The 17,963-nt window shown below is 48.1% G+C and overlaps 1 long non-coding RNA gene across 1 annotated transcript in view; it reads right to left on the bottom strand.

Moving 5' to 3' along the window:
* LOC146356740 (uncharacterized) overlaps positions 1-15,831 on the bottom strand; it is a 563,405-nt gene extending 547,574 nt beyond the window's left edge. The window contains exon 1 of the long non-coding RNA XR_014787324.1: positions 15,760-15,831. This is a non-coding gene — a long non-coding RNA (uncharacterized LOC146356740). The remainder of the gene's footprint in view (positions 1-15,759) is intronic.
* Between the last annotated feature and the right edge of the window lie 2,132 nt (positions 15,832-17,963).

Below are 17,963 nucleotides of genomic sequence, written 5' to 3'. Positions count from 1 at the left end.
CTAAGATCATGGCATCTGGCCCCATCACTTCCTGGCATATGGAAGGGGAAGAAATGGCAGCAGTGACAGATTTTATTTTCTTGGGCTCCAAGACCACCGCAGATGGTGACTGTAGCCATGAAATTAAAAGACGCTTGCTCCTTGGGAGGAAAGCTATGGCAAACCTAGACAGCATAGTAAGGAGCAGAGACATCACCTTGCCGACAAAGGTCCATCTAATCAAAGCTATGGTTTTCCCAGTAGTAATGTATGGCTGTGACAGCTGGACTATAAGGAAGGCTGAGCGCCGAACAATTGATGCTTTCGAACTGTGGTGCTGGAGAAGACTCTTACGAGTGCCCTGGACTGCAAGGAGGTCAAATCAGCCCATCCTAAAGGAAATCAACCCTGAGTGCTCATTGGAAGGACAGATATTGAAGCTGAAGCTCAAATATTTGGGCCACCTAATGCGAAGAGAAAACTCTCTGTAAAAGACCATGATGCTGGGAAACACTGAAGGCAAAAGGAGAAGGGGATGGCAGAGGATGAGATGGCTAGATAGTAGGGATTTCAGAGAATTTCTCCACGAATCTCCGGGAGGCCGAATGCCAACGCATTCGGGATGGGTCTTACCTTGTGTGAATGTCCCTCGCAGCGGTGGCTCCCGGCGGCGGGGCGGCGGCAGCGGTGGCGCTGCCGCCATTTCCAAGTAAAAACAAAAAACAAAACGTGATAGGCTACGTAAAGATTTACATAGCCTATCATGGCTAGATCTTCAAAAAACACCGTGATAGGCTACGTAAATGTTTACGTAGCCTATCATGGCTAACTTTGAAAAAAAAAAACGCGTACGCAAATGGTGGCGCCCATGGGCGCTGCCATTTGCGTTCCTTATTTTGGCATGGGTAGTCTACGCAAAATAAGGGCAACGCTATGTCCCGGCAGGAGCAGAACATTTGTGGTCGGAGAGGCGGGGCATTCCCCCCCGGCCAGAATTTTGGCGGGGAGGGACGGGGCACCTCTCCCCCGCCCAGAATTTTGGAAGGATAGACGGAGCGCCTCCCCTACCCCCGCGAAGCAAGCTTCGGGATCAGGTAAGTGACTTTCGTCCATCCATACTAGATAGCATCACTGATACAATGAATATGAACTTGAGCTCGCTCCAGGAGAGAGCACAGGACAGAAAGGCCTGGCGTGCTGTGGTCCATGGGGTCACGAAGAGTCGGACACGACTGAACGACTGAACAACAACAAGTTTGCAGACCTTCCATGGCAGCGAATACTCCTCATTTCCAGCACGGCACCCCCCAGTGTGCTACCCTCCGCCCAGGAGCGCTCTGTTTCTTTATTCTATCCGGCCGCTCCTTCCTCCAGCAGCCCATCCCACCCTCCTGCCTCTTTTTGTTTCTCTTTTCCTCCCCAAGCATCACTGCGTAGTCCTTGGTTACAAAGTATGCTCTGGCCATATTCAGCTACGTTTTGGGGTGTGGCGCTTGTCCCCTTCTGTGTGGTTCTTTCCCCCTTTCCAGCTTCTGCAGAACTCAGGCTCCTCTCAGGATAGACAGGAAAGGAACAGGAGCCATGGGGGGGGGGGTTCGGGCTGGGCATGCAGCACAGGGTGTGCTGGAGAAGGGCCCGAAACCTCGGGGGACGGGGGGAGCAAAGCGTGGAGAGCAATCCCGCTAATGGTCCTTCAAGCATGACGAGGTGACAGCAGCGTTTCTCTCGCAAATAGCAAAGAGCAAATAGCGTTGCCCTTATTTTCACCATAGTCTACGTAAATCTTTACGTAGGCTACCCGAGCCCAAATAAGGAACGCAAATGGTGGCGCCCATTGGCACCGCCATTTGCGTACGCACTTTTTTTTTTTCAAAGTCACCCGTGATAGGCTACATGACGATTTACGTAGCCTATCATGGCTGACTTTGGAAATCTAGCCGTGATAGGCTACGTTAATCATTACAGAGCCTATCACGTGTGTGGTTTCTTTTTAAATATACATTCACTTTGTAATGGTGGCGGTGGCAGATGGTCGGAAGACCGGCTGCCACCCTGCCCCCGCCGAAACGCCACCGGGACCCGCCGCCGAGAGGGACGTTCGAGGGAGGTAAGTCCCATCACGGGGGGGGGGGGGGCGGAGAATTTCACCAACAATTTCGGGGGGCCGAATGCATTGGCATTCGGCCTCCCCGAGATTCGTGGAGAAATTCTCCGCCATCCCTATTTACAGTTTGTATCCAGAGATGGCCAAATCCCACCAGCTGTCCCCATTCCATCCAGCTTCCATTATGCCCATTATATCTGGCTTCAACTCCAGCATATTGGCTCGGATATTGCCTCTCTTGGAACATCTCTGGCATGTGGATTGCCTGCTCTGGCCTCTTTGACTGGCTCTCTTCGTTGCACGTGGCCTGTTCCCACCCCATCCACATGCTCCCTTTCACCCCAAGGGAAGGTTCAGCCTGCACCGGATGCCTCCCAGCTCTTGTCAGCTTTCCCCCAGAGGCCAGTTTAAAGCTGCTCCGCCTCTTCTTGGGGTTAAGCACCAGCAGCCTGGTTCCATTCTGCTTCGAGGGGAGCCCGTCCCTCTTGAACTGGCCTGGTTTATCCTGAACTGTTCCCCAGTACCTAACAAGTGTATGGGCGCAATCCTATTGGGATGGCCGCACGCCTCTGAACCTGGAAGCTTAAGGCCCTCCAGTGCAGAGCGGGAGGAGCAGCTCAGGCGATCGTCACCTCTGTGCTCCTCCTGGCCTGCATTTCACCTAGATGGGCTTTTTCGCCCATCTACCTGGGGCTCTGCAGAGTGGAAGGAGACTTGGGAGGCCTGGGGATATGGCATAAGCCGGCCTCCCCAGTCCCTTCCCTGCCCGCCAGCATGCCCCTTTCCCTGCTCTCCAAGGTCTTCTTTGCTATTTCCAGAGAGGCAGCCAGCACTGGCTGGGAGCGGGAGGACAGCTCGGATTCCTGTGCCCAAGGCTGGAGCGCTGACCCCGACCTCGGATCCAGGAATCCGAACTGCACAAAAAAACCCAGGCTCTGCCTAGGGGCCATTGGTTTCTCCCTACACCTCTCCTCCCTCCATCACGGTCTCATCCACACTGTAAAGTGCCTCAGCTTCACCCATCTAGCTGGCCATGGGCATGTCAGGCCATCAGTTCCCCACAAGCACGTCTACAACAGTAGAAGCACTGGGATACGTTGAAGGAACCCTTAAGACCTCCTGATCCTCTGCAGTCCCTCTATGTCCTAACTTCACTTTCACCACCGTTCCACATGTGAGATCTCAGCAGAGGGCCGATGCCCAGAGGATGGTGCTATGAAACCCACTTGGTGTGCTGGGGGCAAGTCCGTCTCCCACATCCTGGCACAAAGGGGACCTCCATTCCCACACGGTCCAGTTCCCTCCTCGGCTGGTTCCTTCATGGTCCTTCATGCAGGCAACGTGGTGCCAACTGTCTGCAGGAAGGATGGCTGCTCTTTGCTTCTCTTCCTCTATGTTACAGGACTGTAGGGAGTGGACAGCAAAGATTAAGAAGCAAAGGGACTTTTTTTTACCATGAAAAGAGCAGTCCAAATTACTCTTAGCAATTGGAAGTTGTGCTTTTAAGAAAGGTTACTTCATTGCAGCAATAAAGAGACTGTGTCACTCTGACATTCTTTATTGCAATGGGGTGAAGAAACATTCCACCGGTTCGCAAAACAACAGCAACAACAACAACCGCCGATTAAATTAAAAAATGGACGTGTGGGGAAATTTTCAACAATGCATTCCACGGTCACGATCTTGAAAAGCTCAAACGGGGTACCCTCCCCAAAGAGAGAACACCACCATGGTAGAGGCACCCACCCCTGGTAAACCCTCCCCCATGCAGCTCAGCAGGCAGAAAATGTGGCAAGTCTCAAAGGCCACCTGAAAACGCCCTCCTTCCGCCAGGCCGCCTCTGGCTTGCCAACGACTGCAATTGATCGTGCGCTGCTCCTTCTCAGTGCTTTTAGTACTGTTCTGTGTTCTTATTCTCATTAATAGTGTATTTTCAACATGGTTATTTTGTTGTTGTAGTTTAGATTCTTTTAATAGTGTTTTAATAATGTATTTAAAAGCCATGTGAATCACTTGGAGACTTTTAATATGAAGCGGTGTAGAAATAGTATAACTGAATGAACACATGAGGCGAATACAGGAGACTGCCCAGCATGTAGCGTCATAATTCCTGGGCCCAAAATGGGGCACAACTTTTGGGAAAGTGGCTGAGAAAGGGAATCCAACGGCTTCCTTGGTGATCGTAGCACTCGTGGTTTGCACAGTGCTTGGCTGAGTGATGGCTAATTGCCAATCATACTTCTTGAACATTGTTTGTCATTGTGAGGGATCGGCAGGGATCGCTGCCTCTCACCCAGGACCCTGCAGGCCCAGCGCAGCATTGGCAGGGTGCCCCTCGCCCCTCCCGAGGCTGGCGGCTAGGCCAGGGCAGCGGCAAGCAGCGGCCGTCCAACGGAAGAGCGACGCCAGCCGGCACGTGCTCAAGGCCTGGGCTAATCCCTGAGATCGGATTCACCTGGAAGAGGGAGGAGGGGAAGCGGGATGGGGGGGGAGCCGGCGGACGCTGGATAAAATGCAGGAGAGAGCGATGGGGGGAGGAGGGGGAGAAGAGACGTGGAGACTCACAGAGACCCCGACAGCAGGAGAGCGAGATGCAAGCCAGGAGTGAGGAACAGCGTTTCACCAGGGAAACTCCGCTCCTCAGGGGAAGCCTAACCTATCCGGGAGAGAAGACCTCTGCCTCCCTGCCTTGAAGAGCAAGCCACACGAAGGCTGCGCTGGCCTTTCCCACTTGAGATTGGAGGAGTCAGCATCTTCCCCAGGAAAGGTACTGGGATGCAACAGCAGAGCAAGGTTGGCAATTGTGGGCGCTGCCTTTGGCAGAGACAAACGGTGGGGGGATTATTTATGTGCCCGGCATCGGTCCCTGCCGTTGGTGAAGATGGAGAGAATCCTACAAATGGATGAGTGGTTCCCCAGTAGTTTCTCTTTCTGTTGGACAGCTACCAGTGTTGCAACTAGAAGCAACTTCCTTATCAAACTTTTGAGTCAAAGCACATTTCTAGCTGCTGTGTCTCTGATGGAGTCCATGGACCGAGGAGGTTTTGAGGTGGCTCCGCCCCAGACCCGCTCACGGTCATCTGATGAAAACCAACCACCAACATCCTCGTGGGGTTGAGCCTTGGGCTTCTGGGACAAAGCATGCTTGACAACCCATTTCCAAAGATATAAAGTCCAACAGGTATCCTAACAAAGCCAATTGTCATTCCGACCAAAAACAGTTTTGGGTAAGTAGCTTTTAAACATTTGCCTCCAATTTTGAATGAACCCTTTATTTTTTGCATTAAAATCTGTAGTAATTTTAGTGATGTTTTTCTTGTGTTCCTTTTAGGAACAGTTTCCTTTCCCATTAAGCCTTTCCTGGCACTCCCTCCAGATCTCACAAACCACCAAACCAAATCGCATCCGCACATCGCAGGGAGACTGACAGTGGCTCTTAGTCCTTGTAAGTGACAAGTGGAATTGCAATTGAGTTTCCACACTTCTGCAGGTATTGTACTTTTCTTGTGTATATGTGTCCTGTTATATTCCATGCCTATCCGTGTGCTGGTAAGAAAGAAGTCTAATTCACGTGAGCAACCATATTTTTAAAACTCCTCTCCCCACGGACATTTTTTTTATTACTCACTTATGGTATTTGTGCTACAGCACTTCTGTTTTAAATAGTAATTGCCCAATTTATGTCATAGAGTGTGTGTGTGTGTGTGTGTGTGTGTGTGTCTGTGTGTGTGAGAGAGAGAGAGAATGTGTGTGTGTTTTTATACATAATGGAATATATATTTGTACAATAATAGCATATTATCTTTAAAAAGGTACGTTATCTGAAACACCTATGGGGGTGAGGCAGACACTCACTAAATTACACCCCTACATATCAATTCCAAAAGAATCAGATGCCCTCTTTCGTTTTTGTTGTCAGATGCTCCTTTGTATTCAGATGAGGCCTCAGTACAATAATGTAGCACTGGGGAAAAAAGATGCATCCCAGCAACCCAGCACTGGAGGCCAAGATGGAGAAGACCTGCACGGCCACCATGTATTTCCCCTTGGTGCTCAGGTAGGTGGGCACAAAGGACACCCACACGCTGCAGAAGACCAGCATGCTGAAGGTGATCAGCTTGGCTTCATTGAAGGCCCCAGGCAGCTTCCTGGCTAGGAAAGCCACCGTGAAGCAGATGGCAGCCAGGAAGCCCATGTAGCCAAGGGCAGCATAGAACATGGCGACAGACCCTTCGTTGCATTGCAGGATGATCTGTCCAGGCTGGGAGTGTATGTCAGAGTCAGGGAATGGGGGAGAGATGCCAAGCCAGATGGTGCAGATGACGCCTCGGACACTGGAACAGAAAATGACAATGCAATTGGCCAAACTCTTCCGCAGCCATCCCCTCACCCTGTTCCCAGGCTTTGTGGCCAGGAAGGCCAGCACCACAGTGATCGTTTTGGCCAAGAGAGAAGAGACGGCAATGGAGAAGATGATGCTGAAGGCTGTTTGTCGGAGAATGCAGGTGGCTTTCCTTGGCCTCCCAATGAAGAGGAAGGAGGGCAAGAAGGAAAGCAGGAGGGAGACGAGGAGAATGTAGGAGAGGTCCCAGTTTTTGGCTTTGACAATTGGGGTTTCACGGAATTTAATGAAGATTGCTAACACAAATCCCGTGGTTAAGGACAAGAATAGGGCAAAGGAAGTCAGGATGATCCCCAGATACTCTTCATAGGACAGGAAGGTTGTAACCTTCGGGATACATTCATCTTGGTCCTGGTTGGGATGCTGATCATCTGGACACTTGGAGCAATGATCTGCATCTGGAAAGAACAGGAGTAACATGGGTGGGAGGGTGCTGTTTCACTCATGTCCTGCTGCTGGGCTTTCTAATGGGCCACCTGGCTGGCCCCTGTGGGAACAGAATGCTGGACTAGATAGGACTTGGTCTGATCTAGCAGGGGTCTTCGTACATTTTTATGGATATTTGTGAATAAACTCAAATATTACAAATTGCCACTAAGCCTCCACTGCTTACATAGATGACCCTGGGTCCTAGTATTTTGAGAGAGGAAGAAAAATGTTCCCCTTCCCACATTCTCCATACCATTCATAATTTTGATGACCTCTATCATATTTCCCCTTACCCTCCTTTTTCCCCAGAGAGCAGTCTCAGCTGTTGTAGCCTTCCCTCACAGGGGAGGTGCTCCAGCCCCTTGATCATTTTAGTTGCCCCTTTCTGCACTTTCTCCAGCTCTACAATCTCTTTTTTTAGGTGTGATGACCAGAACCATACACAGTATTCCAAGTGTGGTGGCACCATAGATTTGAATAGGGGCAGTAAGATATGGCAGTTTTATTCTCAATTCCTTTTCTAATTATACCCAACATGGAATTTGCTGTTTATGCAGCAACTGCACACTGGGTTGACATCTTCAGTGAGCTGTCCACCACAACCCCAAGATCTCTTTTCCACGGTTACCACTAGTTCAGATCCCATCAGGTTATACTTATCAGGGAGGATTTTTTGCCCGGATGTGGGAACATCCTCCCTAGGGAGGCAGAAAATGCATGTGAAATCCTCATCTTCCCAAAGCAGAAAACCATGTGGATGGAATGGGGAAGATGCTCTGCAGAGGTGACTGTGGGGTTGTGGAAAACTGCTGAAAAATCATGTGGGGCCACTCACTTGTCTTTTTCTATGGAGCAGCCTTCCCCAACCTGGTGTTCTCCAGATGTGTTGGAATGCAACTCCAAGCATTCCTAAGCATTGATCATGCTGGTTGGAGCTGATGGGAATTGAAGAACAAAATGTCAGGTGGGCACCAGCTTGGGGATGGATGCAGCATAGAACAGCCTTCCCCAATCTGATACCTTCCCCAACCATGCTGCCTCTGGTCTCTCCCAAAATTGGAACTACAAAAATGTTGCCAGTGTCAATTTAGAAACTGGGAGGAGGGGGGTGGTTTTTGCCTTTCAGAAGCTCTTTCTCCCCCAGATTTCACCATTTCTCTTGAAATTTCCAAGGTATCTAAAAAGATCCTTTCCTTCTGGAACCTGAGAACATCAGAAAGACTGCTCAACCTGTTTTCATTCTGTAACAGTTTGAAGGACCCACCACCGAACATCACTGAGCAGGGCGGAATGCTCAGTTCATGAAAGGCCTTAATGGGGCCATTCTGCTGTGACACTGATACTACACAACACAAGAAAGGATCCAAGTTCAGGGATTTCTTTAGAAACCGTCACAGATCATGCCTGGGTGTATCTTTGCCCTCCTCCCCAGGGTCTGCATTCTCCTTGGGAGTCACCCACCTTCCTGGCTGGAGATGGTCCCTTCCGCGCAGGGAGCGCAGTCGTAGCAGCAAATGGGCTTTCCTTCCAGAACCACCTTGAGGAATCCAGGGCGACAGCTTTCCACGCACCTGGAACGTGGCAGGGGCTAAGCACAGAGACAAGGACCATCAAGGAAAAAGTGTTAGGATTCATTCATCTACAGAAATGAGAGACAGAGCTGTAACAGTCCCAACATGGCCTCCAGGCCCAGGTTCAACTGTTACCAGGTCTGCAATGAGGCAGTGCTGGCATGGGAATAGGTGTAACATAGAATAATATAGAAAACATAATAAAAACCATAAGTTTTCCTTTCCTCAGTGGCCACCTTCCTCACCTCAGATTTTGGGCCCATCAAAGGTTAAAAAATGTACCAACACACTTTTTAAAAAGGAAAGGCTGGAAAGTTCTTCACCTGGCCCCCAAAGGACCACAATGTAGGCAGCAGGCAAGCCCCTTGGCTGGCAGGGGGACACTCCACAACCTGGGTGCCACCACTGGAAAGGTCCTTTCCTTAGTAGCCACCTTCCTCACCTCATTCGGCACAGACACCCTTAAAGGGCCTCGGAGGATGATCTCAGCATCCGGGCAGGGAGGTGAGGAAGGAGACGTGCCTTCCACTAACCTGGCCCCAGCCTCTTAGGGCTGTGGAAGTTAATAGCAGCACTCTGAATTTGGCCTGGAAATGGATTGGCCCCGTTAACAGTCTTGCTGCCCTAATTTGGACCAGCTGGGGGTTCCATTTCCAAAAGCAGCCACACATACAACACATTGCAGTAATCCAAAGCAGTGTTTTCGACAGCATGGATGACTGTAGACAGGATGTCTCTGTCCAGATCAGATCTTAGTTGGAATATCCGCCTAATCTATGTACCTATGCCTATGCTCATCAAGGGCTGGGGAACATGGGCGGAGGGGGCTGTCACATTCCCATCCTGCTTGTGGCTTTCCCCTGGACAGCCGGTCAGCCACTCCATGAACAGGATGCTGGACTCAATGGACCCTTGTTCTGATCCAGACTCAGGGCTCCTCTTATTTTTGTAAGCTGAAGAAAGGTGCTTTGTGCCATCGAGGCCACCCACACATCCAGTGGGGTGATGGAGAAATCTGTCTTCGATGTCTGTATACTAAAGCCCAGAGTATGGGAAACAAACAGAACAAACTTGAACTCTTAATTGTTCAGTTGTTCAGTCGTGTCCGACCCTTCGGGACCCCATGGACCATAGCACGCCAGACCTTCCTGTCCTGCACTCTCTCCCGGAGCGTGCTCAAGTCCATATTCATTGCATCAGTGATGCTATCTAGCCATCTCATCCTCTGCCATCCCCTTCTCCTTCTGCCCTCAGTCCTTCCCAGCATCAGGGTCTTTTCCAGAGAGTTTTCTCTTGGGCGGATCTTTCTGGCGGTGGAAGCGGCTCTGGAGGCAGTTCGGCGGCGGCAGATGCGGCGGCTGGTCTTCTGATCGGCTTCCACCGCCGCCATTTCCAGTTTAAAAAAAAAAAATGTGATAGGCTAAATAAACATTTATGTAGCCTATCACAGCTAGGTTTTTTTAAAAAATGTGTTAAAAAAACGTAATAGGCTACATAAATGTTTACGTAGCCTATCACATTAAAAAAAACAAAAACGCGCATACGCAAATGGCGGCAGCCGTTGCCGCCGCCATTTGCGTTCCTTATTTTGGCACGTCTTAGTCTACGTAAACATATATGTAGATTAAGATGTGCCAAAATAAGGAACGCAAATGGCGGCGGCCATTGCCACCGCCATTTGCGTGCACGCGTTTGTTTTTTAAGTCAGCAGTTTTTGTTTTTGTTTTAAGTCAGCCTAAGGTTTTTTTTTTTTTTAAGTCAGCAACATTTACGTAGCCTATCATGGCTGACTGCAGGGACGCAAACGGCGGCGGCTACGGCCACCACCATTTACATCCTTGCTAGCCAGCGGCCAGATGTCCGGCTGCTGGCGGAGCCGGCCGGCGGCTCCATGGAATTGCTGCGGAGCACAGCCGGCCGGCCAGGATTCCTAGGGGAGGGAGGGAGCGCCTCCCCGCCCACCATCAGCATAATCCCCGAAAGGTAAGTGATTTTCGTACATCCCTAGTTTGAACACTCATTGGCATTGCCTTTCTTTGGAATTGGAATGTAAACTGACCTTTCCCAGTCTTGTGGCCACTGCATTAATGACAAGGAGAAAAGACAAAGTCAAGTAGAGAAAAGACAAAAGCAAGTAAAAAAAAAGGAATAGAGGAAGTAGCAGACAGATAAAGAAGGGAGAAAAAGAAAAGGCAAGAGGCAAAGAAAAAAAAATGTGTAGAAAAGAAGCATGGCCATAGTTGCCCCCAGGGTAAATTAAAAGCAGCTGATTGTGCCTGGAGCTTATTACCTGGGGTAAAGTAGCCACAATAATGTAATAGTTCTTTAAGATGAAGAAAATGTAACTAGAAGGAGAAGAAGAGCCTATCCCAAATGTGTGTCATTGGGACTAGTGTAAGGCAGAAAGGTTTAAGTAAGTGAGTTTAACTTAAAAAAAGACAAATAAAGAGACAAGGCTGGTGCATGGAGCAGAAAGTTTTATGTAAAAAGTTTGAAACATGATCTGCAATACCGGCAGATCAGCAAAGAAAAAGAAAGCAAAAGAAAGAGAAAAAATTTGTCTTCCCATACTAATGAATAAAAGTGTTATCAAGCACCTTGGGAAGCGAAGTTGTTTACAGGAAGCTGTGCCTGAGAACCAAACACTTCTAGCCTATGCTGAAAATGCTTGCTAGTGTTGTGCTGCCTCATGGGTAACATGTATGGTATAAAACCCATTTAGCCCAATGGCTCATGGTTCAGAGAAGCTGTCTGATCCAACCATTATGTACGCCTGTGTGCTGTAAGTTACCCAATAAAGTCTCCTTGTAAGTAACCCCCCCCCCTTGCTGGAATCCCAAAACACAAGTGGGGCTAGAGTGCCTCACCCAGTATCAAACCCTGCTGTTAAAAGCCGTAAAGGCAGGTATAAAGAAGTCAATTAATATGACCAAAGTGTCTAAAGTGCTGCAAGGTGCCACCGAGGCCCCAGAGCGCACTTGGAGCGTCTTTCAAATGCCTATCGCCAGTACACCCCCCTCAACCCAGAGGCCCAAGAAGACATGGATGAAAGAAGAAAAGAAGAAGACCCAGCAGAGGCAGAAGATTCTTAAAAAAGAACCAGTGTGCCCAGTGTGGACAAGATGGACATTAGTGGCATGAATGCCCAAATAAAATAAATCAAATACACAAAGGAGAAAACCAAAGGGGCCAGAATGGGCAAAAAGAGAGACAGCTTGAGAGGGGCCATGACATTGACTTCATGATTGACACTGTAGCAGCATCAAAAGCAAGCAAACGTTAGCCTTAAACAAGAAGTCCAAACACTGAGCAAAGTTCTTCAAGCCCAGCATCGCTTTGTCTTAGAAAATAAGCCATTCCCATCACAGAAGCTCATCCTTTCCAACCAAGAGTTAAAGTATGAGTTAAAGAGGGGAAAATAACCCTTTGACTCCCAGATGGAGAGGACTGAGAACTGTCATACTTTCCACCCCCGCAGCTATGAAAGCAGCTGGAGTTAAACCCTAGATACATTGGACACGAGTCAAGAGAGCGCGAGGGGGAGAGTAGACTGTAAACAGAAATCCTGAAAATCCTTTAAAAATCATTCTGAAAAAGCAGTAAGAAGACTCAGGCTAGACCTTACTGTGGACACACCGGGAGACTGTCCCCCTGCGTACGGTCAGACCTGCAACTGGAGAATTGAAGAAGGGGACTAGACCCTACTGCAGCTTGCCAGGTGAATAGCTGCCCGGCGTACGGTCAGATCCCAAAGAAGATCAAACATGAGTGTTGTAGTGTTAGTAGTGTTGCATTGTGTCTCCTTAATAAGGTGCAAAAAGGGGGGCCAGCCCCTGAAAGGAAAAGTTTGTCCCAGTGATTTGCTGATAATTACTGGCCTCACCTGGCTAACATCACGAGAGTAAAACATTGTTGTTTGCCAAGAGGTATACCTGCAAACAGGCTTATTAGCTCTTGCCTAATACCTGTCTGTAGACATCCTGGGAAAATTCAAAAAGATACCATGTTAAGAGTTTATGGTGTAAGTTTAACTTATTCCCAAAATGCTAATTGGGGCGTGGTTGCAAAGATCCTACCCCCTACAGAGTTCACTCTACGCACCCCCATCGTTGCTGAAACAAATACTACGTGTGCACGAATGCTTAATTGTCAAAAATTTTTCCAGAAAATATAAAGCTATCCCTGGCCCCCTTCCACTGTAATAAAATTCAAAACATATCTTTTAATGATGTCCACATACTTTTGCCTCATAGTTTTAAACACGTAGTTCCTGCACTTGGTCATTCATTCCTGCCAACTTGTCTAATAACCACCCATGTTGCCTCAGCCGCCAATTGAACTGGTGCCAATTCTTCCCCTGTAGCCCGAGAAAATCCGTCGACGGCAGCCTCGAGCACTCCAACTAACTAAAAATTGTAATAGTCATGTACAGTTATATTCTGACTCAGAAAAATTGGCCTTAGCAATGTCACTGGTTGGGGTTCCAGGTTTAGCCTTGGCTAATGGTCTAAAGATCAACCTCACGAGCATTGTCATTGTTAAATAAAGAGTTGCGTGATCTAAGAGGTGCAGTTCTAGAAAATAGAGCTGGTATAGATTACCTCTTCCTTCTTCATCATTTAAGTTGTGAGACACACCAAAAGCTCTGTTGTTTTAACTTAACTGATAATGGCAATGCTGTAGATGAACAGATCAACAAGCTGCACAATATAGTAGCTAACAAAACAATAAGACAAAACAATTAGCTCAATTAGTTAACCCCTTGGCTTCCAGATCTTAGCTGGCTTGAAAGCATTGTTCATCCTAATTCTACCAGTGTTGTTCATAAAGATACTGTTATGTCTCTGTGTTCCTTGTCTTATGCGCTGTTTAACCAATCTGTTTTATGTCTCAGCTAGTAAAACTGCTGCCCTCTACGCTCTAATAGCCCAACAAAAGACTAAGTAATATGTATGTCACAAAAAGCTTTGTATGGTTATCAAAAATGCTATAATTGTAATGAAATTATGCATTTAAGGGGGGAATGTAGCAGCCATATCGGGGGTCAGACTAAGTAGCCTCATGCAGTCTCATGCTTCATGTTCTTGCTGAGCTCTTTCTCCCTCGAATATATTGTTGTAAGCTGACGAGACACAGGAATTCCTTATCTTGTCAAAGGTCATACAATTGTATATCTTGTTCTCTGCTGTTCTCTTCTGTTCTCTCCTTATCATGGCTACCCTATAACCCAGTTCTTGTATTATAAACAATAGTGCTAAGAGAAGAAATGTTGAGGACTGCAACCCCACACGGGACGGGGAGGAGGAGCCGTTTCCTATGTGTCACAATGTCTATAAAACCAATGTGCTAATGTAAATCGGGGCTTCTGGCTCTTTGGAAATGATTCCAGCCTTGAGCCCGCGCGTTAAATAAAGAATCTCTTTTTCCTTCACTCCATGGTCTCTCTGACTCTGGGTTCTGCAACATAAATTATTATAAACACTGGGCACACTGGTTCTTTTTTAAGAATCTTCTGCCTCTGCCGGGTCTTCTTCTGTTCTTCTTTCGTCCACGTCTTCTTGGGCCTCTGGGTCGAGGGGGGTGTACTGGCGATAGGCATCTGAAAGACACTCCAACTACGCTCTGGGGCCTCGGTGGCACCTTGCAGCACTTTAGACACTTTGGTCATATTAATTGACTTCTTCATACCTGCTTTCATGGCTTCTAACAGCAGGGTTTGATACTGGGTGAGGCGCTCTAGCCCCACTTGTGTTTTGGGATTTCAGCGGGGGGGGGGGTTACTTACAAGGAGACTTTATTGGGTAACTTACAGCACACAGGCGTACTTAATGGTTGGATCAGACAGCTTCTCTGAACCACGAGCTATTGGGCTAAATGGGTTTTATACCATACATGTTACCCATGAGGCAGCACAACACTAGCAAGCATTTTCAGCATAGGCTAGAAGTGTTTGGTTCTCAGGCACAGCTTCCTGTAAACAACTTCGCTTCCCAAAGTGCTTGATAACACTTTTATTCATTAGTATGGGAAGACAAATTTTTCTTTCTTTTGTTTTCTTTTTCTTTGCTGATCTGTCTGTATTGCAGATCATGTTTCAAACTTTTTACATAAAACGTTCTGCTCCATGCACCAGCCTTGTCTCTTTATTTGTCGTTTTCAAGTTAAACTCACTTACTTAAACCATTCTGCCTTACACTAGTCCCAATGACACACATTTGGGATAGGTTCTTCTTCTCTTTCTAGTTACATTTTCTTTATCTTAAAGAACTATTACATTATTGTGGCTACTTTACCCCAGGTAATAAGCTCTAGGCACAATCAGCTGCTTTTAATTTACCCTGGGGGCAACTATGGCCACACTTATTTTTAAAAATGTTTTTTTTCTTTGCCTCTTGCCTTTTCTTTTTTCTTTTTTTCTCTCTTCTCTATCTGTCTTCTACTTTCTCTATTTCCTTCTTTTCTACTTGCTTTTGTCTTTCTTTCCTTGTCATCTATTGGGAACCACACTTAGTATTATTTGGAGTTGCAACTAACACTAATCTGCAAATATCACATATACTTTATGATATCTAAGGAATCATAAAATATATACAACAAACTTTTTCCTGCAATTTAACACAATGAATGGAAAACACTTTTTGCATGGTAAGGCATGATGGAGCAGATCCAGCAATCATACTGCTCTTTTGGCTGAAAGCTCAGGGCTCATTAAAATCAAGGGACGGGCATACTCACACACACAAAGAGTTCTAGGTCACCATTTTTGCATCGGCAACTCTATGCTGCATGAGTTCTGGCAGAAGGAAATCTAAAAGTCACAGATCAAACTCAGCCTGCTGTACGCTGAGCTGACTACAAACACAGACACACGGTCCACGGCGATGAGAGTTCAAGTTTAAAGTTGTAACATCACTGACAGCGTCAGCCAGCCAGCTACGCAGATCTCATTGTTTTTTAAGACAGTTGCTCCAATATCTTCTTTTCTTCTCAATCAGGTTGGGTCTCCCAACTTACACAGTTTACTGCAGCTTTCAGGAGCATGGTAGTAGCGCGATTTTGGCTTGGCCAGGAACATGCTGTCTGGTTTCTCGGTCTCTTCAGCACACACACTCAGGCAGCGTAACACTGGACACTCAAATCAGTGGGATTTCTTCATTGCAGGGAATCCCACGGCAAAAGCTGAATGGTTACGCTCTTCAGAAATCATATAGCCGACGGTCAGTAGCTACAGGCTCTATGCAATTCTAACACAGTTCAAAGCTAAACACGGCTACCTTGGCAGAGATCTTCAACGTGGTCTTTCCGCTTCATTCTGCTTTGGGACAGTCTTATGGCACACTTTCCACTCGGAGAGGGGTCTAGCCTGTGCTCTGGGGGCTGATTCTTCACCTTTATTCCATTTTGCGCCTTTATCTTCTGGGTCTTCATTTTCAGTTTCCATTTCTTAGGGATTTCATCTCAATTAGGCGAGGTGATGATGTTGCACAACTCAGAACGCTGTGGGCAATTTTCCTGCCCCCCCCCTCTCGGCGCGCTAGGCTAACAGCTACTTCTTCGGCCTCACACTCTCACGCTCCCACGCTTCGTCAAAAGCCAGGCTGTCCTGCAACATTTCTCTAATTAACAGCCTCAGATCTTGTTCTTTTTTTCCTCCAGCTCGACCTTGAGCTTTTTGCTGTTTTCTCTCTCTATTCTGAATCTTTTTTTTTTTAAAAAAAAAACCTTTTTCCTTCTTTGTTTGACATACATCCCAAGGGGGTGCAAGGTTTGCTTCCCCCACCACCCATAGCCTCCCTCCTAAATTGAAGACAGACACAATTAGGGAAGGGGAATTGGTCAGTGAGGAAGGGGTCTCACTGGCCGACACAAGAGGATTGTACACACCACGCCCTTTGCTACTGGCCTGGGCACCCGGACGGTCAACGGTATGCGTCGGAAACCGCAGTAGCCACTCACACAATCATCAATCTCTCCACTGCATCCATATGTCCCTGCCACCCACTTTTCCCACTTTTTACCAGAGCGGAAAGCGGCTTCCCCAGCTTCCTCAACTTCCTACTGAGTACTGGCGTGCTGGGTACTGGCGCCCGCTCGGGGGTGTGATCAGGCCCCCCTTCTACCCGCAAGGAGTAGGTTCTTTTGTATACGTGTACCACCAACACTGACCTTCTTCATAAGGCGGGGCCCTCTTTTTTTCTGCCCAGTGGCCTTTCTCCCTAAAGGCAGGTCCCTCTTTTTCCCATATACTTGCCTTTCTCCTGAAGGCTTCCAATGTGGGTTTCAACTCAATTGCAGCTGTGATACAGGCAGGGCTCAAGTTCCTTCCTCCGCTTCCCAAGGTTCTCTTGCTGCTCACTGCCGTTTGGGCGATCCTGGCGCAGGCCTTCTCCCATTCACTCGACAAAAAGGTCGGTGGCGCCAAGAAAGGGAGGCATGCGCCGAGCTCGTCTTCCCGGTGCGGCGATCAAGAGCAGGCAACTGCCACCTGTCTGGCTCAGAGCCTGCCGCATCCGAGTCACGGCACCATTTATGTTGCAGAACCCAGAGTCAGAGAGACCACGGAGTGAAGGAAAAAGAGATTCTTTATTTAACGCGCGGGCTTAAGGCTGGAATCATTTGCAGGACAGTCTGGCTTTTAACAAATCGTGGGAGTGTGAGAGTGTAAGGCTGAAGAAGTAGCTGTTAGCCTAGCGCGCCGAGAGGGGGGGGGCAGGAAAATTGCCCACAACGTTCTGAGTTGTGCAACATCATCACCTCGCCTAATTGAAGCAAATAGCGTTGCCCTTATTTTTGCCGTAGTCTACGTAGATCTTTACGTAAACTACCGGGACCAAATAAGGAACGCAAATGGCGGCACCCATGGGCACCACCATTTGCGTACGCGCTTTTTTCTTTTTTTTCAGAGTCACCTGTGATAGGCTACGTAATGATTTACGTAGCCTATCACAGCTAATTTTGGAAATCTAGCCGTGATAGGCTGCGTAAATCGTTACGTAGCCTATCATGGGTGTGTGGGGTTTTTTTCACTTTTTATTTCACAGCCGGGGAGACAGGGTGCTTGTCCCTGGCCTGAATTTCGGCCGGGCGAGGCGGGGCACCTCCCCTCCCGGCCTGAATTTTGGCCGGGCGAGGTGGGGCGCCTCCCTCCCAGCCTGAACCTTGGGGGGAGAACTGAAGTGCCTCCCCCCCACCGCGAAGCAAGCTGCGGGACCTGGTAAGTCCCTTTCGTACATCACTATTCCACACTCGTGGCTGGTTTTCTCTTCTTGCCCTTCACCAGGGACCTTCTGTTTGCATCCTAAGCAGAATTCTGCAAATGGGGCCTGGACTTGACCCTCAGGCAAAGTCCAACACGTGATTTCCTTTTTGGGCACCATAAAAAGGCAACAAATTGTCAGGTGGACAGTGCAATCCTACACATGTCTATTCAGAAATACGCTCCATTGAATGCAATGGGACATTCCCAAAGAAGTGAGCA

This window comes from Heloderma suspectum, chromosome 2 (genome assembly GCF_057233095.1).
Source record: "Heloderma suspectum isolate Gila_16-S chromosome 2, 16-S_ref, whole genome shotgun sequence".
NCBI lineage: Eukaryota > Metazoa > Chordata > Lepidosauria > Squamata > Helodermatidae > Heloderma > Heloderma suspectum.
The sequence above is the reverse complement of the archived record's forward strand: the minus strand, read 5'-3'. Positions and strand labels throughout refer to the sequence as shown.